The following is a 26,912-nucleotide window of genomic DNA, read 5'->3' on the forward strand; positions in this document are numbered from 1 at the left end:
TCTGGAGAGACCTGAAAATGGCGTCCACCAACGTTCACCATCCAACCTGACGGAACTGGAGAGGATCTGCAAGGAAGAATGGCAGAGGATCCCTAAATCCAGGTGTGAAAAACTTGTGGCATCATTCCCAAGAAGACTCGTGGCTGTACTAGCTCAAAAGGTGCTTCTACTCAATACTGAGCAAAGGGGCTGAATACTTATGATCATATTTTTAATAAATTTGCAAACATTTCTACATTTCTGTTGTTTTTTCAGTCAAGATGGGGTGCAGAGTGTACATTAATGAGAAAAAAAAGAACTTTTTTGAATTTACCAAATGGCTGCAATGAAACAAAAGGTGAAAAATGTAAAGGGGTATGAATAATTTATGTACCCACTGTATGTTGATAGTAAGGTACCAATCAGTGCTGGAGGTGTGGTTTGACTAGGATGCCTGTGAGGTGTAGTACTATAGTGATAATCTCCTGCTGATAAAACATTCATTGTATTCAAAGGACAGCACACAGCCTAATAAGCGGCACATCGATGAAATCAGTGTTTCAGCCCCCCAAGATATGCTGCTCTCAGATCAACACCTTCTAACAGGTGTTTTCCTTTAATGCAGTGGTCAATCAGAACATGTCTTCTGGACTGGACCTGGAACATAATTGGAATGGAATGTGTAATACTTCCATGCATTTACCATATAAAGTCAGGATGCAAAGAATACATATGAGTTGCATAAAGGGGATCAGTTTATTGTAATGTTTTTTAAAGCAAACAATCCCAACTCTTAAACCTAAAACAAATATATAAGAATGGGACATATATACCAGGAAGGGGCCCAGGATGTTTGAAAAAGACCTTTGATGGTTGAAACGTCGCATTTGGCACAATAAAGGAACGTTTTTCACCTGGATTGGATGCTGTCCTTCACTTTGCTATGGTATGTACACTTCCACTTGGGTCCAGTGGAACTAGGACGGGCATCCCTCTGCGAGTTGTGCTGTCAGCTACCTTCTAATATATGTACCCACATAACAAGGTCAGATGCAGATCCCCCCATAACAGTGTGTCATGACCACATTTTTTACTTAAAATTTTTTTAGTTTGTTTTCCTCGTCTAAAACTTTGGTGCGTCTTATGGTCCGGTACGTCCTATAGTCTGAAAAATACGGTGCACATTTTTTCTGCACTCTTAGGCTGTGTGCACACGCTGCAGATTTTTCGCGTTTTTTTTGTGTTTTTTCACTATAAAAACGCGAAAAAAAGCATACATTATGCATCCCATCATTTAGAATGCATTCCGCAATTTTTGTGCACATGATGCTTTTTTTCCCGCAAAAAAAACCGAAATCGCGGTAAAAAACGCAGCATGTTCATTAATTTTGCGGACTTTTTGCAGATTTCCCACTATATTATTGCATGGGGAACCTCCGGAAAAATCCGCAAAAAAAACCGCCCCAAAAACGCGGTAAAAACGCGAGAGAAACGCGAGAAACTCATGCGGATTTCTTGCAGAAAATGTCCAGTTTTGCTCAGGAAATTTCTGCAAGAAATCCTGACCGTGTGCATATAGCCTTAAAGAGGTTGTTCCCTACTTTTACTTTGATGACCTATCCTTGGGATAGGTCATCAATGTCTGATTGGCTGGGGTCTGACACTCGGGACCCCTGCCGATCAGCTGCTATTGGTGGCGGTGGCCGAGGGGCGGTAGTATTCACCTGCCGAGCTGCTCTAGTACTTGTAGTAGAAAAACAAATATTTTTGCTGAGATCACCAACTATATGCAATGTCAGCCATTCCATGATTTCCTCTACAGTACGTGTTATTGAGGATGCTTTCCTTAAAGAAGCAATTGGAGCATATTTTGATAAAACTCTTAATTTTGCAATTTCTCCGTTATCCTTGATGGAAAAACACAAATAAATTGACAATTGGGTGTTTCCATCTCCCCTGTAGAAGGAGCATGTCTCTACAGTCTGATACTAACTACTCAATGCTGGCACCATTAGACTGTGTAGGATACATCCTGTTGACAAGGCCAAGGGTAATAATCACCAGTTGTAACATTATTTATATATTTCCAGGAGGAATAAAAAAGGAATGAGACAATACAGAGATCTAAGAAAGGATGCTCTAGGATTATTTCATGGGGTACACAAGTCTTTACTAAAGAAAAATTATTATTTCTTAAATGCTTATTGTCAAGATTGTTCTCCAAGACCACAAAGCTCCCCAGCCTCCCTGCTTCCTACTCTCCACAGGGCGGTGAGCTCCTTTATGATTAACAGTTCAAACCAGTGGCTTTGTTGCACCGCTGACCTGAAATGTGTGCTCTTTGATGCTGCAAACATGACTAGATTTATAGCAGCACTTACATGCTCTACTGAAAAGATCTTGTAAGCACTGCGCTCCTTGCCTAGGAGACCGGCCAATGCTGATAAGACTGCAGAGATGGCCAGTAACTTAGGCAACGAGTTGCAAACAACAGAATTGAAAGTCCCTCCTTTCTTGAGAACAGAGGGGATTTTTAACAAGTAAATTGCAAAGTTGCTTTTCCTTACAAGCACTTTGTAATTGTAACCATGATGAGACTAAGACTTTAAGCCTTAAAGGGTTTTTTTCAAGAACAAAGTACATTTTAATAACTAGATCTTGGAATAAAAATAAGTTCCACAATTGGATGTGATAAAAAAAATGTTCCTGTGCTGAGATAATCTTATACATGTGCCCAACTGTAATGGCTGCACCTGACAGTGGGGGGACATGGTCTGATCATATCACAGCTCCTTGGAAGGGGGGAGACAAAAAATAGGATACAGATCTTATGTTTTTTCCAAGATCTATTAATTAAAATACACTTTGTTCATGGGACAAACTCTTTAAGGAATAGTCACCAGGGCTGTGACATCTCAAGAATCCCAATGCACATGGCTGTAAGTAACAGCATCTATCCCACATAGGAGTACGGTGAATTCTCAGTACTGTTGATGTTATAAAGAAGGGTCTTCAGACCCTATAATCCTCTTAATGTGACCCTAATCCCCTTCTGTGAGTATATAGTACGCCCACTATCACCATTACAGATATATTGATGACTTCTTCCTCACCAGTACACACCAGCAATAAATCCTATTTTCCTATTAAAGTAAAATGTTATAATTACAGCTTTGGTTTAATGAGTGATATCACTGGTGGCAGCAGTAGGATGATTCTCTTCAGCGTCCAGGTATTTGGTGGCCACTTCTAATCCAGTCCTTGCCTTGTTTCTTTTCTGATATGCTGCAAAGACACATCAGAATAACGAGCTGCTCTCTGCTGCAAAACTTGTAAGCAATGTCTCTCATTTGATAATCCCATTGATCGTGGACTGTTCTAACATTGATTGCACGCAGTCCCATCATTGCTCTTTCTGAATGATAGCATCATCAAACCGCCAGCGAGTGGAGAAGCAGAGCATACAAACCATGTGCTGGAGGAGGCGGCAGCTGCCTGCCGGTGTGGAGCAGGGGGTGAAGGGACGGTTACATTCTGCCCTCTCTACAATGTCACTGCACTATTCAGATCAATGAAAACAGATTTCACCTGATCTTCTGCTCAGCAGTCTGGGCACATACAACGGTCCATGCCAAGATCAGCTGTAAAAGGAAGAAATAGGCAAGAAACACATCACTCACATGGCCATTGGTATTACTCATTGCAAAAGATCAATGTAGCCTTACATGTTCTTCAGTGATTGGGAAGCATCTTGAGTGGCTGCAAACTGTGACTGCTCATGTCGCTACCTAAAACACAAGAAAATAATTTTTTTCACAAATAACAGATCCATTCAATTCCTTTATATTTATGAAAGATAAAGAACTGCTCCAAAGGACTGCGGATACCATATCTAAAAAACAGGGACAATGGGATTCTGGGACCAGATAAAGGGAGTCAGTCCATGGTCTGGGTCTGGTGGCAAAGCACAGCTTCATTCTCTTCTATAGAAAATGGAGATCTTAATATCTAATTCCAGTCAATTAAAAATTATAAATGTATTTGATGCAAATTAAATCAAATTTTTTAGGAATTTGCTGAACCCGGGGAATTTAAACAATTTGTGATTCACTTGACACTAATCGGCAAAAATGTCTGACCCCGTTGTACATATTACAGAAGATTGCACTAGTCCTACAAGGCACACATGACCTCAGTTGTTACCACATTGGGTTCTCCACAATGCCCTGCAACTATCACATCACATGGTAGGACTGCCAATCAAGAGGAACCACCATAGCCTGTATAAAAGCAGAAGCAGGGAATGCAGCAGCCATTTTGGAGTGAATCCGGATAGTGAGAGGACCTCATGGCTGACAACTTAGCCATAGAGATAAGGAGAGAAAGTCATAAAACACTGAAGGAATTTGAAGGTCACTTTGACTTTACTAAGGCTACTTTCACACTAGCATCGTACAACGCACGATGAATTGCGTCGTTGCGACGTACCGACGCAAGCAGTGAAAGCGCCGCACAACGGGGGCAGCGGATGCTGTTTTTCAATGCATCCACTGCCCCATTGTGATGTGCAGAGAGGAAGGGGCGGAGTTCTGGCCACGCATGCACGGTCGGAAAAGATGGGCACGACGCACTAAAAAACGTTACATGCAACGTTTTTTGGTGGCGACGGACCGACGCAACACGACGCAACCATCGCACGACGGTTGCGACATGTGGCAATGTGTCGCAATGCGTCGCTAATGCAAGTCTATGGAGAAAAAAACACATCCTGCAAGCACTTTTGCAGGATGCGTTTTTTCTAAAGTGCACGACGCTAGTGTGAAAGTCGCCTAAGGCTGTGTTTGTGTTAGAGAGCTTGAAAGGGATTAGGTGCAGTCCTAAGAGTTCTCAGAGAGTTACATGCATCTTAGAAGCTTTGGAGCTTTTGAAAAAATTGTCAAAGCTGTCAAATCCAAAAGTAAAAAGATTCTGTTTCATACTAAGGGCTCATGAAGATTACTGTATTTTCAGTCTGAGTGCGATCCGACAAAACATCTAATCACACTAGGACCAATTTTATTCTATGGGATCGTGCACATTCTGCTTTTTTGCTTGGACTGAATCTGTCTGAGGAAAAGTTCACAGCATGTGTAAGGGGGACAACCGGACCGCGGGTACCTGCGTGCCGGGACTGGAACTGATGAGGCTGTGTCCTCTGCTGTCCGGGGGGAAGTTTAGGGAACTGGAACGATCCTTCTACGGGCTGACAAGGGACATGGCTACGCGTGAACAGACAGAGAGGGTGGGAAGATGCAGCGCGCGGCTGAGGAGAGTGAGAGCTCCTGCTTTGGGGCAGTTATCCTTATGTATACCCCTCCTCACATGTAAAGCGCCATGGAATAAATGGTGCTATAATAATAAATAATAATAATAGCAGCTCAGGCTCGTGTCCAGCAGTGAGAGAGATGGACCGCAGAGACTCTGATGAGAAGCCCATTATGTGCAGGACGGCACCCAGGCATCAAGGTGCCAATCACTCTGTAACAGTCAGTGCTGTGCGTGTGCTGCCTGACAGAGACTGTGACTGTAACTGGCTACGGCTGTTTCCTGACAGGACTGTGGCATATACCTTGCCGGCCACTGGAGTCTCTTTACAGCGGACTCAACGGGACTTTTCAAAGACTTAAAGTTGCCAGCCGGGAACGGATTATCGCCTTCTTCAGGACCAGACAGGATCCATGTTGCGTTGATGGCTGTTGGCACCATTATCTACTCTGGAACCATTCCTGTCACAAAGACACTTAATGGATAAGTGACTTTATTGAGAACGACTTTCTTTGCTTTACCTGCACTGATTTTTCCCCAACCAAACCCCTGTATTCCCTATTCTGCCTACATTTTACCTCACATCTTCCCTATCTCCCTGCGTGGAGTAAGACCTTGTTAATTAAAACCTGTTAACCCTTGATCTGCCTCCTGTCTGGAGCGCCCCCAGACGCAGGGCCGCGGGGTACTCAGTACCGGGCTTCTCTGTCTCAGTTCTAGGGTTGTCACGGTGGCTAGACCCGGTCCGCGACCCTGCTAAGGGGCGTCCAATGAAAGGTGTAGGTGGTGGTGCGTGGTGCAGGTCGCGGTGAATAATGAGGACACAGGGTTGCAGTCTCCCTACCTTTTACCGAAGGCTTCAAGATCCTCAATCCAGAGCACTGTTAACAGGGCTGTCCAAGACCGGCCAGTCCGATGGCACCTCCAGAGTTCCCTTTGCAGGTGGAAATCTACTTCCTCGGCGTTCCCGGCCTCAATAGGATGTTGCCTCAATCCTTTCTGCTTTGATCTCGTTTCTCACTCTCCACAATAAACCTCGCTTCTTGTCCTTTCTTGAGAAACCGCCGCGATGTAGTGCAGGCGTGGTTCCTTAACGTTCTTTCCTGTTCGCTAGGCCTCTGTCAGGATCCCACCCCTGACAGGGACCCCCCTGAATCTTCCCCTGCAACACCCTCTGCCACAGGGTGTTGCCTGGTTCCAACCCAGTCAGCTTCTGTTCTAACTTTCTATCTAACCCCCAGTTTTACCAAATTGTGAGGACTGGTCTAATACATAGCACCCTTAGCTCCCCCTGGAGGCCAGACTATGAAGTGTATTGGTGTCTGTGATACCTGGTCAGATGAACTCCTTCAGTGCCATCAGACGTACCATCACTCCCCTTAGCGGTGGAGCATCAGTACTGCAACGACCAGGACTCAGGGGCGCTGCACTCCCCCCCGGTTAAATCCAGTACTCCCGGACTGGGAAGAAAACAACAATACATGTCAGCAAAAGACATACAAATTTTGAAATGCAATAAACAAGTAATACGTGGAAATAACAGTGCTTCCCTTTATGGGAGGTGAGGACTCTTGAACGTTACAAACATGGTTAAATATCTTAAATAACACACTATAAATAACTTCTATTACCCAGACGGGTATTCTACTGAGTGGAAATGCTGAACAATAATTTAACTTTGCCTTTAAGGACGTGTAAGCTGAATCCACTGAAGGCCTATGATAAAACTTCTAAAATATAAATTAACTTTTTCTTCATTTTTCCCTTTTAAGTGCAATATTTTCTTTTTATTCTATAATTTGTCTTACGCAGGACCGCCTGTCTATCTGCCCAGGCCTACTGCCTCTTTCTTAGTACAGTTTCACCGAGCCATCTCTTTATGGCTCCTAAGAGGACTCAACCACTAACCCCTACGGGTTCACTTTCCTGTCCTCATTCTCTAGCACATTATTAAACATTTTCTATAATTAACTAACTGGCTACATATTACTTTTCTATGTAAAACATTATTTCTATTTACTCTTCTTTAAGGCAACGTTACATATTAAATGCAACTGGTAAACATTCCCTTTAAGAGGGAATCAAGTCTCTTTAAGGTGGTGCAACTACTCATGTTGCAAGTCCGTGTAAAGCAGGAACTCCGATGCTGTTTCCAGGAACAGTTTCTTCGCAAAGTGTTCTCTTTCTTGTAAAACCAGTAGAGGGCACCCTTAAGAGGGTGCGAACTATTTACAGAGCAGTTTGTGAACCATTCACCGTCCATGATTCGGTAGTCTTTAAAACAGTAGTAAACAAAACAAAAAGGCAAAATAGGGATCCCGGGTCAACTAAGGGATCCCTTTAAGAGATAACCCTAGTCGGGTTATAGCAGCAGAAAAACACAAAAAGACGAACAGTTAACTATATACAATTTCAGAACTTCAGTAGCTTATTCTGACTGATCAGGAGGTGGCCTCCTTGTCCCAGACAGGGGTCTGGGTGGCCACCGTTTTGGTTCCAACGCCAACTTGGGCACCAGTTACCACTGCGGCCAAGCTTTCGGCCACCACAGCGGTGGTGGTAGCAACGGTGCAGGTTGTGGTCTTTACCACAGTACAAGTTGGGGTAACCACCGTGGTCTTTGTAGTAACGGTGGATCGGTCGCAGGAAGGCGTCTTCACCACAGGGGTCTGTTGTACTGGCACCTTGGTTGGGGGTGTCATGGAGCCTTGTCTCCTATGGACGTTCAAAGCGAACCACCCCTTCTCCCCAAAGTGCAGGGTGTAAGTGACCTCGTCCCCTGGGCGCAGGTCTCGGTCTGGATGACCCTCCCTCAGGTGAGACTCGACATCCCTCCGGTTGACAAACACTTCGGCGTACAAGCCCGGCTCTTTAATAAAGCCCCAGCCTCCACGGAGCCTAAAAGCGATGACGATGCCCTGCCTGCACGGGGCCTGATGAGCGCTAGGGTCCTTGCGGGCATGGTCCTTCACCGCCAAGTCTTTCTGGTGATGGGCCTCCAGCCCGGCCTGGTACGCCTTCTCCTTCTTTTTCCACTGCTGTTCTAGCTGGGCCTGATACTCCTCCCAGCTGAGGGCCTGCACCATCTCTCCCTCCTGGGTCACCACCCCGGGGAACCCCATAAAGTTGGACCCGGGATTCACCCAGCGGCACACCGTGCGCTCAGCATAGACCGCGCCCGGCAGGGTGACTGGCGAGATCGGGGACTTCAGGAGATGCTCCATGCCTGTGGCCTGGTCCTAGGGAAAGAGGTGCTGGAGTCGGTGGGTCCCAGGGGGAGGTGGCGCTGCAACTGGGCCTATCAGCAGGTCCTCTGCTAATGGGGCAGGGTCGGCGAGCTTACCGGCCGGTGCAACGTCCTTCCGCGCAGCTAGCTCCGCTGGTGGTGACATCGGTGGAGACGTCGGCAGCAACCCGAGCAGCGGTGCAGGGACCGAGGTCAGGGGATCCTTCGCTGGTGTTCCCTGGGATGCAGTCTTGGCCTCCACCCGCAGCTAGAGAAGTTGTTCAATCAGGTCCTCCATCTTGAGTTGCAGGAGACCCGCATTGGCTGTAGAGACGGGGCCGCTACGCTCCTCCGGGTAGTTGGGGGAGTTCTCCACTTCAACCCCACATTCTGAGTCCGAGCGGTCAGCCATCTCATCCTCCACGTGGGTCACTTCCTGGTCTTTTTCCCGCTCTCTCCTTCTTGGGCGGTTTCGTTTTCTCTGCCTCCGCCCACCATTGAGAATCAGGAGGCGGATCTCGGCTGCTGACGGACACGTCCTCACGGTGCAATAATATTTTGACTGGGCGGCCATTGTCTTTCGCGCTCTTCAGCTTGTCTACGCCCACATCCACGCCCTTCTTCTTCTGCGCTCCCCTTGGCGCTGCAATGGTGGCGGTTTTGGCAGGAACTTTTGGCGGAAAGTGGCAATTCACATTCTTTGCAATAAGTCACAGTTCAAGCACAATAAATCACAGTTACAAGGCACACATGACCTGATTCTTCAGGCTTAAGTAGATCCTGTTTGTGACGCCAAGATTTGGAGCGCCCCCAGATGCAGGGCCGCGGGGTACTCGGTACCGGGCTTCTCTGTCTCAGTTCTAGGGTTGTCATGGTGGCTAGACCCGGTCCGTGACCCTGCTAAGAGGCGTCCAATGAAAGGTATAGGTGGTGGTGCGTGGTGCAGGTCGCGGTGAATAATGAGGACACAAGGTTGCAGTCTCCCTACCTCTTTACCGAAGGCTTCAAGATCCTCAATCCAGAGCACTGTTAACAGGGCTGTCCGAGACCGGCCAGTCCGATGGCACCTCCAGAGTTCCCTTTGCAGGTGGAAATCTGTGCCTACCTTCTAGCACCTGTGTGTTGTAGTACTTCCCTGCTGAGCACCACGGGATAGTCCTCACAACTGTTGTGTCTGTTTCTGATGTTCTTTCTCACAACTCTCGTTTCTATTCTGATGTTCTTCTCCGTCCCCCAGATGATATGGATAGGACGCACCCGTATGACGGGTAGGCCTGGAGTTCTTCCGGGACCCTAGTGACGCCCCTCTCCCACAGTTGCCCCCTATGTCTGCTTAGGTGATTTAGGTGAGACAGCCAACCTATAATTAACTGTCCTGCCATTGGTTTGAAGTAATGCTTGGAGCCCAATACTTCCTCGGCATTCCCGGCCACCGGCTACGCGCCTCAGTAGGATGTTGCCTCGATCTAAGAGCACAACTCTTATTGGTGTTATCTCCTTTCTGCTTTGATCTCGTTTCTCACTCTCCACAATAAACCTCGCTTCTTGTCCTTTCTTGAGAAACCGCCGCGATGTAGTGCAGGCGCGGTTCCTTAACGTTCTTTCCTGTTCGCTAGGCCTCTGTCAGGATCCCACCCCTGACAGGGACCCCCTTGAATCTTCCCCTGCAACACCCTCTGCCACAGGGTGTTGCCTGGTTCCAACCCAGTCAGCTTCTGTTCTAACTTTCTATCTAACCCCCAGTTTTACCAAATTGTGAGGAGTAGGGTTGAGTGAAACGGGTCGGCCATTTTCAGAAGTCGCCGACTTTTGGCAAAGTCAGGTTTCATGAAACCCGACCCGACCCCTGTGTGGGGTCGGCCATGAGGTCGGCGATCTTCTGAATCTGGTATCGGAATTCCGATACCGAGTTCCGATATGTTTGCGATATCGGAAATCGATATCGGAATCCACATTTAAGTGTAAAATAAAGAATTAAAATAAAAAATATTGATATACTCACCTCTCCGGAGGCCCCTGGACATCGCCGCTGGTAACCGGCAGCCTTCTTTGCTTAAAATGAGCGCGTTTACGGCCTTCCATGACGTCACGGCTTCTGATTGGTCGCGTGCCGCTCATGTGACCAACACGCACCCAATCACAAGCCGTGACGTAATTCTCAGGTCCTAAATTCCTAATTCTAAGAATTTAGGACCTGAGAATTACGTCACGGCTTGTGATTGGTCGCGTGAGCGGTCACATGGGCGGCCGCGACCAATCACAAGCCGTGACGTCATCTAAGGCCCTGAGCACGCTCATTCTTAAGAAGGAAGGCTGCCGGAAAGAAGCAGGGCGCGTCCGAGGGTGAGTATATACCTAATAGGAATATACTCACCCTCGGCTTCTTTCCGGCAGCCTTCCTTCCTAAGAATGAGCGCGTTCAGGGCCTTAGATGACGTCACGGCTTGTGATTGGTCGCGGCCGCCCATGTGACCGCCACGCGACCAATCACAAGCCGTGACGTAATTCTCAGGTCCTAAATTCCTAGAATTAGGAATTTAGGACCTGAGAATTACGTCACGGCTTGAGATTGGTCGCATGGCGGTCACATGGGCGGCCGCGACCAATCACAAGCCGTGACGTCATCTAAGGCCCTGAACGCGCTCATTTTAAGCAAAGAAGGCTGCCGGTTACCAGCGGTAAGGTCCAGGCTGCGTCGGAGAGGTGAGTATATCAATATTTTTTATTTTAATTCTTTATTTTACACATTAATATGGATCCCAGGGCCTGAAGGAGAGTTTCCTCTCCTTCAGACCCTGGGAACCATAGTATCCCATTGCACTGCATTGGGTTTCGTGTTTCGGCCGACCCCGTCTCTGACTTTTTTATAGGATCGGCCGATTTCACTCGACCCGACTTTTGAGAAAGTCGGGTTTCGTGAAACCCGACCCGATCCTATAAAAATAAAAGTCGCTCAACCCTAGTGAGGAGTGGTCTAATACATAGCACCCTTAGCTCCCCCAGGAGGCCAGACTATGAAGTGTATTGGTGTCTGTGATACCTGGTCAGATGAACTCCTTCAGTGCCATCAGACGTACCATCACTCCCCTTAGCAGCGGAGCATCAGTACTGCAACGACCAGGACTCTGGGGAGCTGCACTTCCGTCACTACATCCTGCAACCTGCTTACACTTGCACGATTCGCATCTGTAAATCGGAACTCACTTGGCTATGTAAGGCAGTTGGTCCATCAAAAAAACAGACAGCACTCGGATGACATCTGAGTGTGGTCCATCCCCTTTATGATATAATGGAGAAGATGAAGACTTTTTTTCCTATCTTATCCACATCCGACAAAATTGAATCACACTATGATCAAAGCTGACACTTTCTTGTGTTTTTTTTAACACTAATGTTGCACTAATGTCGCATGAGCCTGTAACCTATCCAAAACAATAGATAATGATAAATATCTGATCAATGTGGGAGTCCCACTGCTGGGTGCCCTTCTGAACACAAGAATTGGGGTCCCAAGCCCCTGTTCTTCCTAGCTTTGGTCACACTTGGATGAAGCGGCAGAGTCATATATGATTGCTGCCACCAATCGCTGTCTATGGGACTGAAGCGACAGTTGCTGCTAGGACTCCCCAGTGATCAGATATTTAACAGATTGGTTCACAAACAATCATGAATGGTGGTTCACATAGTGTAGCTGTAAAAGGGGGCACCCACTCTGGATGACGTAGTGGTCCCTTTAAATATATCAGGCCAAGCAACTCTCGGATGTGCCCACCAGTGTCTGTCTCTTTAAGGAGAATTAGCAACACTATTATAATGAAGGCAGATATCCGCATATAGGAGATTTTTTATGAATTTTTTAGGATACAAGTTTAATGTTTTGCATTATTGATGTAGGAGCTCGTCTACACGCTTGCTGTTTTCTGCGGTGTATATATAATTTGGGCTTGTTGCCTACAAGTAGGTGGGTCAGATGCCTCATTAATGTGATGGAGGACTTCTTGTACATGTAATTATATTGGTAAGATGGTATTAAGACATGACAAAGAGAAGACGCCTAAGTACAACATGGGTGTGAGCAGATGTGGTACGAGATCCGCTCATGGTAATAGTTACAGAATCGCAGCTTGATAACGGCTCTGTCTTGGGTTTAAAGCCATTCGGATTGTACCCTGCGGTAATGGTTGCTTTCTGCTCACAACACTAAGCCGTCACACATCGCAATGGCACTGTGATATGTAACGCTGCACGGCGACATTGTGACACCTACCAGTGTTACAGATAATCACACCGTGGTATTATAGCGATTGGAAATTGGGGGTGATTACACTGATGGTCCTTGCAGGACACGGGGTAAGGGAGGAATAGGATTTGGGGAGCCATCTCAGTCCTGTCCATCCCCTTCAGTTCTGCTCATGTCCTCATGTTGTTCTGGATCTCATTCACGATCCGGGCTTTACGTGGCTGCGGTACAGAATCTGCGATGTAACACAACTATGTCACCAGATCGGTCACTCATCTGGTTGTCATTTTTGTGTGAAGTTGAACCTAAACCAAGTGATCTCATAAAAGGAAAAAAACATAAGAATTTAGACATGTGCGTTCAATAAGTTATGAAACGACGGCCCCTCTGTGTTAAATGTAAAAGGGGTTTTCTCAACAAAAAAAACCCATAAATAAGCTAATGAGTAAGGGATCGCTCACAGTTCTTTCATGCGAGAGAATCGGCTCAATAATGTAAATGACACTTTGAGTGTAATCCGAGTGTCATCATAGTGTGATCTGATCACAGGTACGGAGAAGACGGAGAACATCATTTTTCCATTGTCTGAGTCCGCGGTACAAGGACTGCACTGGGATGACATTGAGTCGCCCGTCAGGGCAGTGAGGTACTCGGTACCGGGTCCGGTTGCAATTAAAGGGGTGGTCACGGTGGCAGCGACCCGCTCCGTGGCCCTGGGCGCCCAAGTTAAAGGGACGGTCTTTAAAGGGGTTGTGGAAATGATGAAAATTAGTGACGCCACCTGTGGTTCTTGGTCAGAGGTGACCGACGCTGCCCAAAGGGGTCCTCTGGGGGCGATGGTGCTGCAGCAAAGATGGTGTCGCTTCCCACAGATGAAGTGGTGTCCCCAGGGCTCCCGGTGCGCTTGGCCAGGATAGTGAATGCCGGAACATAAATGGAGGACACAGGGTTGCAGTCTTTACCTGGTTTACTGGTGTTTAACCGCCTCAGTCCAGAGTATCGGCAACAGGTAAAGATGGAGTCCAGGCAGCCCAAAGACAGGTGGGAATCCCCTTGACAGGTCAGTTTGGGAGCCTTCCACTATGCGCTGGTCTGTTGTCCCTTGCTGCCTGTAGCTCTCTAACAAGGTCCTCTTTCTTCCCCTGTCCAGGGACAGTACCTGCACGGTAGGCAACTTGAGCCGTCTCTTTGGGGTCTCTGAAAAATAACTTACATCTTAAATCTGCCCTCTGCGGCGACGTTTCGGTATAACAACCTTTATCAAGCATTGTTATACCGAAACGTCGCCGCAGAGGGCAGATTTAAGATGTAAGTTATTTTTCACTGACCGTTGTGGCGCTGTCTCTCCTTTTGGATTTGTATTGGACTTCTTAGCTGGGCTGACCCCCTGGCATTGACGTGCGCTACACATTAGCCCATGGAAGGCATGTGGGCATAGGGTGCGGTTTCATTAATTTTTTTCAAATTTTTTTCTTTGGGGTCTCTGTCCACAGTGACTATGGACTCTGATTGCTGCTGTACCTCAGGTATTATGTGGGCAAGTCCCTTTTAGTCTCCTGCCTTCAGGATCTGCCGTGGGACCTGTAGTCCCTCACGACCTCGGGCACCCAATGCCCGGTTTCTGCGCTCAGCTTAGAGAGGCCCAGTAGCCCAGTAGCAGTAATACCACTGTGGTACCTGAACTCCTGGGGTGCCACAACATCCTAGTATATTCTGACGTTTTCCAGGCACTCATAGACCTGAATGGGCGCATGTGATCTGATTTGTGCAGTAGCTTGCAGCATGCTATGATTTAATTCTCATTCTGACTCGGTATAAAAAAATAATCACAGAACTGCACTGCCCCATAATATAGCATTGGACCGAGTGCTATCCGATAAATCATTGTATAGCACTCAACCGTGTTATACATTCATATGAGCGAGCCCTTACTATCAATACAGGAGAACTGGCAGCAGAATGTCGGTATCTGCCTCTAATTCCTTTCTTCTCCCCTCTTCATAGAACTTTATGAGCTCTAACTGCCATCTCCAATCACAGTAATGAGAAAGTGTTTTTTCACTGATTACAGATTTCATCTGTGAATGAAGAATTTTGAGAATGAAAGATCAGTCCTGGCGGAGAAAGAAGCAGATTTCTCTGATAAGATATATTATAAAGTTTCCTATTAGTAGTAAGTTATGTATCTAATACAGTTTGGTTTTGTCAGATGCCTGATCTACTGGTAGCCCCTCTGTTCAGTGTCATGTCCCATATGTTCTGGACATAAAGCAATGTTTCCTGTGTCAGCACAGGACCTGGCAGTGTTTGAAGGGGTTCGGCTGACTGCTGGATTTAAAACCTGAGCCAGTTTCTATGTCTATGCATCAGCCATGACAGGGAAGGGGGCTGGCTCAACTACTGGGAAGTGAAGCTGCCAAGATGAAAAGACTGAGGAACCTTGATTAAAGTAACATAAGGGAGTTACATAAAATACTAGCTTATGGGCAATGATTTGTTTGGTTGTTTGTCTATAGAATCCATTGGGAAGTTTTCCTGACCATAGTCAGACATGAGTTGGTTTACGTTATATTAAGGTGTGGTGCCCCTGAGGGTCCAGTCGCCACAGAGGTACTGCACCTCAGCCAGAGATGTGGTACTCCGCTCTCAGGTAAGGAGGGGACACTACCCAGTACCCACACACTAGCACCCAATACTAGACCTCTCCAGGCCAGGGAGGAACTAGATACAAGGTGTGGGTGGAGTGACAGTTTGAGTTGTCATGGAAACTAGAGGGAGGAGTTAGTCAGTCAGTGGGGAGTTGGTGAGGAGAACAGACGTGAGGAGAGAAGCTCCTGAGAGAAGGAAAGAAGGGGTCCTAGGGGCACGGGAAGTGAAGAATCCACCCGTGGCGCCCAAATCCACGCTGACTGTAGTCGGGTGGAGGGACCTGGTCGCAGTAGGGGTCCGGCCCCTGACTAGTGAAGAACTGCAAGGCTCAGCTAGCAAACCGGAGACTGTGGTAATTGTATGTGCCACAGCCACAATTGCACATATTCGCCAAAAAGGCAGCCACATAGGATCAAGGGGACCAGGACGACGTCGCCCAAAAGGATCCAAGGCGGCTGACTTGGGACACTGTGTGTGAGGTGCAGGGCAGGAGAGGCAGGAGCCAGCACAGTGAGATGGCCAGAGAAGGAACATAAGAAGGGGGTTCTGGCAAAGTGTACTCCAAATTATCTGAGAGCCGGCTGGACCACTGACTCGGAGGACATAGCACCCGGCTGAGGACTGCATATATGAATTGTGAGTAAAGTTTTGAAACTGCACCCTGCTGTGTCCTCTGAATTATTACTGCGTCACCTGCCCTGCATCACAATATTCAACATCATTAGCTTTAGCTCTTTAACTTCCCTGGGGCCTAGTTCTACCTGTGGATAGATGAAACATCTCTGCTGCGTCATCATCTGCCCCAGTGGACCTGAACTGCAGCGTCGGCCATTTCCCTATTGCCGAGCACCACGGGTGGCATCATGAACAAACTCCCTATAAACTTTATTTCCCCCTTCATTTTATTAATTGTATTGGATGCCCAGGGCCACGGACCGGGTCACTGCTGCCGTGACAATCCCCCTGAACAACTGTCGGACCCGGCCCGAGTACCCCATGGCCCTAGCAGGCAACCAAAGGCATTTAGTAGAGATCATTATAAGAGTGAACTATTAGGTGCTATTTCTGCTCCTTATGAGAAAATACCCTGCACATTAGTCAGCAAATCCACCATGACTAGTGAGCCAAGAAGCGGGACATTGCTAGCTTCAAGCTATCTTACAAGAAAGCAGGCATAAAATCAGCCATGCAATTTGACTATGACAACAAGGACATCAGTAGGACCTAGTTGTTGGACGCTAGGGCTATAACCATGCCTCCATATTATCAGCAAAGGTGAAATCTTCAGTTGACGAGAGAATTATTAAATGCAGCAACCTAGAGATTTTTCACCTCTGGCGACCTCTTTGTCAAGCACTGGATCTTGCCAAATCCTAAGATAAAGCACACTCCATTCAAATTTTACTCCCCTTTCTGGCTCCAGAGGTCGTCATATCACCGGAAGTCTGGGTTGCCAACTTGACTTTTTATTTTTTCTGGACAGCTTATTAAAAAATCACGGACAGAGATGATTTTTTTGTGGACACATTTGAAAACCATAGTAAATCATTATGATGATAAGTGATACATGTCTATAGACATAGTTCTGAAAGGTAGACCTCAGCTGCATTCATTGTAACTATAAAATGATCATAATTACAGTCAAAATAATCTATTTAATTTCTTTGCCTTCAAAAAATGGACAAAAAAATTGTCCTATTTTTATGACTGTTCTGGAATTTCTGGCCGGTTTGAAGTCAACTCTAGTCCGCAGTTGACTGCAAACTGCATACTTGTATTGCCAGTTGGGTCACGTAGCAGATCCAAATCCGCATGTCCAAGACACTAGAGGTGGCCAAACCTTTAAATAAAGTCTGTATTGTATTCATTCTAGGTCCCATTCCTTAATTTACAAACAAATGGCTTAATGTTATCATCCTGAAGAATTTGAGAGGATGGCCAACAAATGGAGATTGCTTAGCATTGCCACTACAACCAAAACACTTGACCACAATGTAGACAAAGATAATATGACTAGAAGGATTTGATTGGAAATGGAAAGTCATGAAAGGTGACGTACCAAAATAGGCAAAGTTATTAATCCAACATCTTGTTCAGATTCCAAGAAGATCGCTGTTAACAGTCCCTGAGAATTCAATGAAGTAGAAAGTGTTCCAGTAGGACATTTCTTTGTGGCTTGCCACAGGGCTGAACGTCTAGTTCCTGTGAAAAAAAAAAAGTGGATCAGAAAGTAACAGTCTGGGTTACATTTCGTTAGCAGATGGGTACAAGAGCCGCCTGAATCTGAAAATGAACACTGGAACCTTTTTTTTTTTAACTTCTTCAACAAAGATATATTCTGAATATTATTGAGAGGAGCAGTTTGGGTAAGTGAGCAGTGGGCGACTTGTGACTTACACGAAATATTGTAGAACATTTCTTGCAAATAAAATATATTTAAGCAATATTCAATCATCTGCATATTTGGCAGCTCTAGCCCTTTATGAGACACACAGTAACACATACTGGTGCCCCTGACAGTAGAGGTGTTAATCTAATAAAGTAACTGGGGATTTTAAAGTAAAGGTCTGGTGAAAAATGAAGATTTACAGCCTAGAGAAACGTGTAAGTCGAACTGTTTATAACAGCAATGTTTTCCTAGCTCACAGCAGGGCACCAGAATGTGTTATTTAACACCATCCTCAAATTAAGTAGCATATAGATAAATATAATTGCAGGCTAAATTTCCATACTGAAACTGGTCTACTGGGACATATAAGCAGGGTAATATTTTCCTAGTAGAATTATTTGTGAGGAAGTAGCAGAATAAATCCTTTTGGATCAAGAGATGTGTGAAGCAATTGTGGCTCGTAGCTTGGGACGTTATTGAAGCTTTTTTTTAATGCCAAATACTCAAGAACTTGGAAAGCTTAATGATTTAGGGATGAAAGTACATTGAAAAGTGGGGATTTGCATTTGGGTTATTTGGTAAATATATAACGTATCGCCTTTGAGGCGCCTAATCTAATTTCTAAGGTACTCACACAACAGAGCTAAATTCATAGGATGATAATTAACCATATACTTAACCTTTAGTAAGTGTTGATCTATAGATTGCTGACAGTCTCTTTATACACTCACTGGCCACTTTATTAGGTACACCTGTCCAACTTCTTGTTAACACTTAATTTCTAATCAGCCAATCACATGGCGGCAACTCAGTGCATTTAGGCATGTAGACATGGTCAAGACAATCTCCTGCAGTTCAAACCGAGCATCAGTATGGGGAAGAAAGGTGATTTGAGTGCCTTTGAACGTGGCATGGTTGTTGGTGCCAGAAGGGCTGGTCTGAGTATTTCAGAAACTGCTGATCTACTGGGATTTTCACGCACAACCATCTCTAGGGTTTACAGAGAATGGCCCGAAAAAGAAAAAAAATCCAGTGAGCGGCAGTTCTGTGGGCGGAAATGCCTTGTTGATGCCAGAGGTCAGAGGAGAATGGGCAGACTGGTTCGAGCTGATAGAAAGGCAACAGTGACTCAAATCGCCACCCGTTACAACCAAGGTAGGCCTAAGAGCATCTCTGAACGCACAGTGCGTCGAACTTTGAGGCAGATGGGCTACAGCAGCAGAAGACCACACCGGGTACCACTCCTTTCAGCTAAGAACAGGAAACTGAGGCTACAATTTGTACAAGCTCATCGAAATTGGACAGTAGAAGATTGGAAAAACGTTGCTTGGTCTGATGAGTCTCGATTTCTGCTGCGACATTCGGATGGTAGGGTCAGAATTTGGCGTAAACAACATGAAAGCATGGATCCATCCTGCCTTGTATGGAGCATCTTTGGGATGTGCAGCCGACAAATCTGCGGCAACTGTGTGATGCCATCATGTCAATATGGACCAAAATCTCTGAGGAATGCTTCCAGCACCTTGTTGAATCTATGCCACGAAGAATTGAGGCAGTTCTGAAGGCAAAAGGGGGTCCAACCCGTTACTAGCATGGTGTACCTAATAAAGTGGCCAGTGAGTGTATGTCTCTAATACATAAAGCCTCTGTCTCATATCTGAAAACTGGATTGTTTTGGATTCTAGTAGGAAAAAGATTTAACAAACCGTATTATCAGATTATAAGACGCACTTTTTTCCCCCCATATTTGGGAGGAAAATGGGGTGAGTTTTATCATTCGAAGTGAGCTTACCGGGCGAAGGGGGTGTTGGCGGCGGTGGAGCAGGGTCACAGAAGGTAGGACCGCTGCTTCAGGAGGCCGGCAGCAGCAGGACTGCAGAAATGCTGCAGTGTCTGGGCGCTCATTAGATGTCGGCAGCGGTGAGCGGGGTCCCCTTTCCCATTCAGTTCCCTATGGTGGGCTTTTGGAAAATTGGCACCGCAGGTGGCGCATGCGCAGACTGACATCTCAGGAGACAAGGCTAATGCCATTATCTGTGGCCACGCTCACTTCGCAGTGCTAATCTCTAACTCTCCTTTTCTTGAAATTTGTGCAAATTTCTTCAACGCAAATTAAATTTTGGGGAATTCAGCACAAGGTTCTACACTGATAAATACATTATTATAACCTCCATAAATTGGTAAGTTTGTGAGTGGCTGTCTGCATCAGTATTTGCACCTGTGCTGCCCCAGCCTTTATCACGGGGGTCTGCTGCATCCGGCTAGTGCATTGTTAATCTGATCTGGTGCTGGTAAGACTATATCTTTTTTCTATAACGGTTTTTGAAATTTTGTTCTATGTTAGCTATTTTTAATTTTAGATTTAGGACACGCAAGTGTGAGGACCCTTGACGTAGTTTGCGAGCTGACCTATTTTGGTGCAGGATACAGCCAGGCCCTTTAGTGTTGTTTGGGTGTCCTGGGGAGTCTGTCCTTGTGGGGTGCACTTATATAGTGCTGGACAGCTCACCTGATCTAATGGTATGTGCATCATCAATAGGCTGTAACCAGTCACTGTACACTACATCTGTGTGACTGGCGTCCTATATGCAAGCTCCATCTGCGTGCATGTTTAATACTACACAGCCACCCCCTCAATTAATTGGTAGGCTTGTAAAGGCCCCGTCTCACATAGCGATTTACCAACGATCACGACCAGCGATACGACCTGGCTGTGATCGTTGGTAAGTCGCTGTGTGGTCGCTGGGGAGCTGTCACACAGACAGCTCTCCCCAGCGACCAACGATCAGGGGAACGACTTCGGCATCGTTGAAACTGTCTTCAACGATGCCGAAGTCCCCCTGCAGCACCCGGGTAACCAGGGTAAACATCGGGTTACTAAGCGCAGGGCCGCGCTTAGTAACCCGATGTTTACCCTGGTTACCAAAAAAAACAAACAGTACATACTCGCCTTTCGGTGTCCAGGTCCCTTGCCGTCTGCTTCCTGCTCTCACTGACTGAGATCCGGCCGTACACTGAGAGCAGAGCGCAGCGGTGACGTCACTGCTGCGCTCTCACTTCTCACTGTACGGCCGGATCTCAGTCAGTGAGAGCAGGAAGCAGACGGCAAGGGACCTGGACACCGAAAGGCGAGTATGTAGTGTTTGTTTTTTTTGGTAACCAGGGTAAACATCGGGTTACTAAGCGCGGCCCTGCGCTTAGTAACCCGATGTTTACCCTGGTTACCAGTGAAGACATCGCTGGATCGGTGTCACACACACCGATTCAGCAATGTCAGCGGGGCCTCAACGACCAAAAAAAGGTCCAGGCCATTCCGACACGACCAGCGATCTCACAGCAGGGGCCTGATCGCTGGTACGTGTCACACATAGCGAGATCGCTATGGAGGTCGCTGTTGCGTCACAAAACTTGTGACTCAGCAGCGATCTCGCTAGCGATCTCGCTATGTGAGACGGGGCCTTAAGTGGCTGTCTGCATTAGTATTTTGTATCTGTGCTGCCCCCACATCATGGGGGTCTACTGCACCCTGCTAGTGCATTGGTAATCTGACCTGGTGTTGATAAGGCTGTATCATTTCCTGGGATGTTTTTGAAATTTTGTTTTATGTTAGCCATAAACAATTTGCTCATTCAGACTCACCTGTAACAGGTGTGGACAATATGAAAATCACACCTAAAACCAGATAAAAAGGGGAAAAGTTGACTCAAGCTTTGCATTGTGTGTCTGTGTGTGCTACACTAAGCATGGAGAACAGAAAGAGAAGAGAACTGAGTATTGAGAACCAAAATTGTTGAACAATATCAACAATCTCAATGTTACAAGTTCATCTGCAGAGATCTTCCTTTGTCCATGGTGTGTAACATAATCAATATGTTTACAACCCATGGCACTGTAGATAATCTCTCTGGACGTGGACGGGAGAGAAAAATTGCTGAAAGGTTGCAACACAGGATAGTCCGGACAAGTTCCAAAGATGTTCAAACTGTTCTGCAGGCTCAGGGTGCATCAGTGTCAGTGCGAACTATCCGTCGATATTTGAATGAAATGAAATGCTATAGCAGGAGACTCAGGAGGACCCCTATTACTGACACAGAGACATAAAAAATCTAGACTGCGGTTTGCCAAAATGTATGCGAGTAATCCAAAATCCTTCTGTGAAAGCGTCTTGTGGACAGATGAGAGCAAGATAGAGCTTTATGGTAAAGCACATCATTCTACTGTTTACCGAAAACAGAATGAGGCCTACAAAGAAAAGAACACAGTACCTACAGTCAAATATGGTGAAGGTTCAAAGATTTTCTTGGGTTGATTTGAAGAGTACTGCAGTGGCCAGCAAGCAATGAGTCCAGATATAAATCCCATCAAACACCTGTGGAGAGATATTAAAATTAATTGCTGTTGGGGGAAGGCCCCTTTCAAATATGAGACACCTGGAGCAGTTTGCAAAAAAGACTGGTCCAAAATTCCAGTTGAGAGTTGTTAGAAGCTTGTTGATGATTATAGGAGGCGATTGATTGCAGTTATTTAGTCCAAAGGGTGTGTAACCTAATATTAAGTTGAGCGAGCCAACAATTTTTTCAAGCCCATTGTTGGGGTTTTGCATGAAATTATGTCGAATTTGCCTTCTTTTCTCAGTTTTTTTGTGTTGTTTCAATACCCACAAAATAAATAAAACTCTTTAGGCTATGACTATATATAATATATATTTTAGTTTTATTTGGGGATGAACGGACTTTTTCTATAGAAAAAGACACAGGATTACAAATGACACTTGGTACTTATAGCACTGGGACCTCAGACGAAACCTATTTGGTCTACAATAAACAAAAGAGTTGTCTATGGAGGTGCTTGTTGACAGGGCCACATTGGTCATGTCATGATTTAATCATGTGAGCACTGCAACCAATCACTGGGCTCAGGGAGGATGACCACTACGATCAGTAATTCTTAACTCAGGAGGTGCTGGAATAAGATTCTACACATTCATTGAGGGGTGGGCACATCTTTCTGCTACAACACACCAGCATCAGAAATGTACTCATGTCATAAACTGGCAGACGAACATTTCTGCCTTAGTTTACACCACTTTTATGGTGTAAATGACATTTGTCATTCCTCTAAGTTCCAAACACTTTTCGCAACTTAGCTGAACTGGCAGAATAATCTCTAAAGTCACAATAGTTGCAATGTTTCAGTTTCACAATACGGATGTACTTAATTTGTTCTCCACCTTCATAGTATATTTTATAACTATTACTCTTTTTTTCCAGTATTGCATATAACTTTATGATTTATGACATGATGTTTTCAAGCTTCAGGAGACACTAGGAACAAACCACTTAGGTTTACCACCATGCTTCACGCATGTCTTGTGATTTTACAAATAGTTACGTAGTTGACAAACTTTCAAGTGCAAATAAAAACTTGCCCCAAATTGTAATACACTGTAAGAGAACATCATAATAAATGATGAGGATATTTTATGGCGTGGTTTGCGGATTATGAGAATGCATCAACAAGAAAAAGTGTCCACATACAAATCTTTGACAGGGTTTCCCTTGAGAAGCAGTGTGAGTCTGCAGGAGCCTGAAGAGGATGTTCTGGCTGATATCAGCTGAGAGTTGGAAGGGGCACTGTAGTTGTAAATCACTTTATGAAATAATGTACTTATGTTTTATTGATTACATACAGCCTGTAGGCATCTGTAGAACTAATCTTTCCCTTATCTTTTCCTACATTTACTTTTTAATCCCAGGAACTAATTAGCAGAATCACTTAATTCTTAGCACTTAAAGAATGGCAGGGGGTTAATCCTCAGCAGTCACAGACCTCCTGCATGCCTGGTCCTGTACACACAGATATCTGATATGTGCCTCTATTTATATAGTCTGGGGGCTGCTGGGCCACTTTGGAAGAGAATGTTTACCAGGTTTTCTCTATTGTCATGGTCTGCCCCTCTAGTAATGGCTGCTGTATAAATGAATGACGGGCTATACACTAGGTGCTGGGTGCCCTGGGTGGCATTTCAACAGGGATGGGGTAGCTAATTATTTGGCCCCTGTGAACCACCAACCTACCTACTACTCTTCTATACCCACCTGCCTAGCACTCTTTATGACTGACGTCTCCATTATTTTGTAGGTAACTTAAAACATTTTTAAGCGCTTTACACAGTGGCGTAACTTGAAGCTTGTGCAAAATCTCCAATGGGGCCTTAACTAACACAGGTCTCTACTAGTAATAGTCTTTTCATATCGGGCAAAAGGACCTTTGGGGCCCTAATACTATCCATGGCTCAGGTGTAATTGCAGCCCCTGCATCTTATAGTTACGCCCCTGGTTGTACAGATATGTTTTTGGTTCTTTATTTTTTACTTACCTTGTATATACTTAAGTACTATATTGCTGCTTTGAAAATGAGTTTTTGGGTTGCTTTTACCACTTTTATGATGACATATTTTATTATTCATTGTCATAGATTATGGGTGCATTGGTTTTGCTTATGCTCCTGTGTCTTCCTAAATGTTTTACATAGTGTAGAATGATAACTCTAACCATCTTGTAATTTAGTTTCAGTGTACTTCTCTAAAAACAAGTAGTCAGTTGTGGCCTAAACTGTATTCTGCAATGATAGAGTGAGAGCTAATATTCCATGCCGTCACTTGTAGTCCTACATGCAATATCTAATTCAAAGTCACTTATGCTTGATCTAGTCTATACATGCAATAAAATTGGCCATAGTGTTGGCCTTAATTGGTGCAATTTTGGCACTGTGCAATGGAATATACATAATGAGAGAAGTAGAAAAATATCCATATAGATAGATAGATAGATAGATAGATAGATAGATAGATAGATACTGAAAATGAAGATGTACCACATCATATGAGTGCATGTTTACTAAGTATTTCCATCCCTAGATAGGCCAAAATATAGATCCTACATAGATAGATAGATTCAGGGATAGATAATAGATATATAGATACACAGATAGGAGATATATATATTGTAGATAGATAGATAGATAGATAGATAGATAGATAGATAGATAGATAGATAGATATGGGATAGATAATAGACAGGTAGATAGATAGATTGGGGATAGATAATAGACAGGTAGATAGATAGATAGATAGATAGATAGATAGATAGATAGATAGATAGATAGATAGATAGATTCAGAGATAGATAGATAGATAGATATTAGATAGATAGATATTGGATAGATAGATAGATATTAGAAAGATACATAGATAGATAGATAGATAGATAGATAGCTACATAGATAGATATTAGATAGATATTGGATAGATAGATAGATAGATAGATAGATAGATAGATAGATATTGGATAGATAGGTAGATAGACTTCCAGTAGGGCAGGTGATGTTTACAGTACACATGGCAGTAGTGATAATAGGGGGCTCTGCTGGGCTAAAGCTTCTGTATACCCGGCTGTAATTAACTTAAGTGTGAAGTGATCACAGGGATAATGCTATTGTGTCTAGTGAGGGGTATTAGCATGTGAAGTATGGCTAATGATGCCTTGTAATCCCCTAGTTTTGCAAACATCTCACAGTTTACAGAGACTCACTTTACAAAGGATTACACAGGATTACCAAAATGCTGGAGGATATTACTAACACACACACAAACTTTTCTGGAATAGCAGTCACCCGCCCAAACATTATAAGAAATGTCACTGATGATCTACACTGAGGTTCTGAAACACTGAGCACAAGAGCTGCATGCTGGTCTGGCACTTGGAGAGTTAAAGCAATCTCCATATGCTTCCTAGACTTCAATTTAAAACTGTTGTCTACAAAGAGATCTAAGCCATGAAGCTGAACATCATTACTGCCATAAAGGGAGATGGAAGTGCTCATCAGATCACTCAGTCCTATTTGTTCCATTCCCACTGTAATCATCTCTGTGACAAGGTTAACTTTAGTCTGAGCTGAGCATTGCTGAGCTGTGTGTGGGGCTGGTTGTAGATCACACACTGCTTCCCATGCGCTGGGTCCCCTGCCAGGAGCAAGATAAGAAATGCAGAACACTGTGTCATTGAAGTTTCTATTGCTGATACATGTAATAAACTGTAAATAATAAACAATAAATAGAGTATAATAAACATTTACCTGGTGGGTCCATTGTGTTTTCTCCTTGTTCATTAGCACCTTTCTTGGTGTATTGCGCCCCATTATTCAAGTGAAGGACAGAGACACCTTCTCCCTGAGTGTGGACAAGACACAGTGTGGATGGTGAGGTGGCTTCTTCTTCTTCTTCAGGTTGTTGGTTCTTCAGAGACCATGCATGTGTTGTCTAGTTTTAGGACTGGCCACTGGGAAGCCAATGCAAGTTCAGTAGATGCCAACTCCTGGATGAGTGTTTGCAGCTCAGCTGATGGTGCCCTGCCTCTGCTGTGCATTGTGCTGGTGCTGTGGTGAGCTCTGGGGTCTTCTGGGTGTAGGACCTGGTTGGTAGGGTTCCTTGTCTCTGCAGGGTGCTGGGGTGCATGTGCCCATCCTGGCAGTGGTGCACAGATCTCACTGGACACTACAGGCTGAGAGCTGGGCAAACAGGCAGCAGCAGAGCACACAGCAGAAACCTGAGCTGCTGGCAGAGGGACATGTGACTAGCTGCTGGCCAATAGCCAGGGGGATGGAAGGATCACAATGAGAAGATAATAGTAGCAATTTGTAACTCACAATCTCCTCTATGTAACCCACAAGTATTGTAAACACAGTGTGATCTATGGGTGTAATACACACACTGGCTGCTGGGTAATTATGGGATTAATATGTGGATACTGCTCTATTGTATCTCACATGAGCCTGGCATTTCAAGGTCTCGGAGAGAGCAAATTAAGCAAACAATGAAGACAATGAATGATATGAATGATGTGCTGAGTAGGGGATTATTATACAGAATGTCATCAACTTCATAAAACCAAAGTGTATATGTCAGCGATGCCTATTAGCGCCACGTTCAACACAAAATGATTTTGGAATAAGTCTCCTTACACGCAGGATCCACATTGTTAATGAAGCCCTGACTATTATCATGATCAGATATTTCCTCCATGACCTTGATCACAGCCTGGTCATTCTTTTTTTCCCTTAATACC

At 45.0% G+C, this 26,912-nt stretch overlaps 1 long non-coding RNA gene across 1 annotated transcript; it reads right to left on the minus strand.

The window, feature by feature from the left end:
* Nucleotides 1-26,389, minus strand: LOC143816940 (uncharacterized). Its single transcript, XR_013224026.1, has 4 exons — nucleotides 25,924-26,389; nucleotides 17,458-17,600; nucleotides 3,705-3,767; nucleotides 1-3,620 (listed from the first exon to the last, which is right to left on the minus strand). It is a non-coding gene; the product is annotated as an uncharacterized LOC143816940 (long non-coding RNA).
* Between the last annotated feature and the right edge of the window lie 523 nt (nucleotides 26,390-26,912).

This window comes from Ranitomeya variabilis, chromosome 3 (genome assembly GCF_051348905.1).
Source record: "Ranitomeya variabilis isolate aRanVar5 chromosome 3, aRanVar5.hap1, whole genome shotgun sequence".
NCBI classification, from domain to species: Eukaryota; Metazoa; Chordata; class Amphibia; order Anura; family Dendrobatidae; genus Ranitomeya; species Ranitomeya variabilis.